The 1,422-nt window shown below is 41.1% G+C and overlaps 1 non-coding gene across 1 annotated transcript; it reads left to right on the forward strand.

The window, feature by feature from the left end:
* Nucleotides 1–356: 356 nt before the first annotated feature.
* LOC119470721 lies at nucleotides 357–494 on the forward strand. Its single transcript, XR_005199688.1, has one exon. It is a non-coding gene; the product is annotated as a U4 spliceosomal RNA (small nuclear RNA).
* Nucleotides 495–1,422: the final 928 nt, after the last annotated feature.

The following is a 1,422-nucleotide window of genomic DNA, read 5'->3' on the forward strand; positions in this document are numbered from 1 at the left end:
CTCGTACTATAAAGGATTCTTCCATGGCTGGGATGAGCAGGCTGGGACATCTGCAAGGGAGACTCTTCAGAAAACAATTAGTTGGGTTGTTAATAATCTTCTTTTGGAGGTTCAATATTAGCCTGAGCTTGGAGGCACTAGGCTCAAGCTTTTATTTTCATATCAGAATTATTTAACTTGGTTTTCAAAACAACGTGTGTGAAAAATTCAGCAACATTACTCAAACGCAATGTTCATCTAAAGGGACAAAAGTATAAGGTGCTTACATTTTAAACCTCAATGAGAAAAGCAAAAGTATCTATTCCTTTCAGACAATATATGTCTTGTCGCATTTTTTCATTAAATATCAGGTAGTAAGCTTTGCGCAGTGGCAGTATCATAGCTAATGAGGTTTATCCAAGATTCGATTATTTCTGATTGAAAACTTTTTCCAATACCCCCCAGGACGACTTGCAACATAGTCGACATTGGCAATTTTTGAGTCTCTACAGAGACACAATTAAAAAAAAAAATCATGTAGTAAACAATTAGTAATATGGGAACATTTCTAGGCGGTACCAACTCTTATCTCATAAAATTTAGCATGAAACTCAGAAGTCAAGGTAATAGGATACAGAACAGAGATATTTACTGTCACAAATTTACCCTGCAAAAAGAGGAAGTGATATTTTTATTACTCTACATAACTTAGCAATTATCTACATTTTCTTGTAAAAAAAAAAAAAAATTTTTTTTTTTTGAGACAGAGTATCGCTTTTTCGCCCAGGCTGGAGTGAAGTGGCATGATCTTGGGTTCAATGTAACCTCTGCCACCTGGGTTCAAACAATTCTGCGGCTTCAGCCTCCCCAGTAGCTGGGATTATAGATGCCCTAAACCACGCCAGGCCAATTTTTGTATTTTTAGTAGAGGCGGGGTTTTGCCACGTTCGCCAGGCTGCTCTCAAACTCCTGACCTCAGGTGATCCACCAGCCTTGGCCTTTCAAAGTACTAGGATTACAGGCATGCGCTACTGCTTCTGACCGGAAATGTATTCATTTTCTACAGCTAAAATGCAGCAGAAATTTTCCCTATTGTTTTTCTTGGTAGCATTTGAAAAGCAAAGCTTTGGAATTCTGCTTGAAATCACCCAGTCATAAAAAACATTTTCGCAATAACTCCCACAAATTTTTAATAGGAGAAATGAGAAACTGAGAACCCCCTAAAGCAAACCAAAGCTCTTCCCATTCATGACCCGGAAGCCGAGTCAGGATTCTCCCCTGGCAACCCTCCGGTGGTCCCTAAAAGAGAAAATCTTGAAGAGACCCGGAGCTGCGGGTGCAGAGCTGCCCAGAGAGGGCTCCAGGCCAGGGGACAGTCACTGCGCAGACGCCATCTTATTGCTGAAGGGGACTGAGGCCGAGCTGAGCAAGGAGAACTGGGGG

Source organism: Cebus imitator, unplaced genomic scaffold (genome assembly GCF_001604975.1).
Source record: "Cebus imitator isolate Cc_AM_T3 unplaced genomic scaffold, Cebus_imitator-1.0 Scaffold38, whole genome shotgun sequence".
Classification (NCBI taxonomy): Eukaryota; Metazoa; Chordata; class Mammalia; order Primates; family Cebidae; genus Cebus; species Cebus imitator.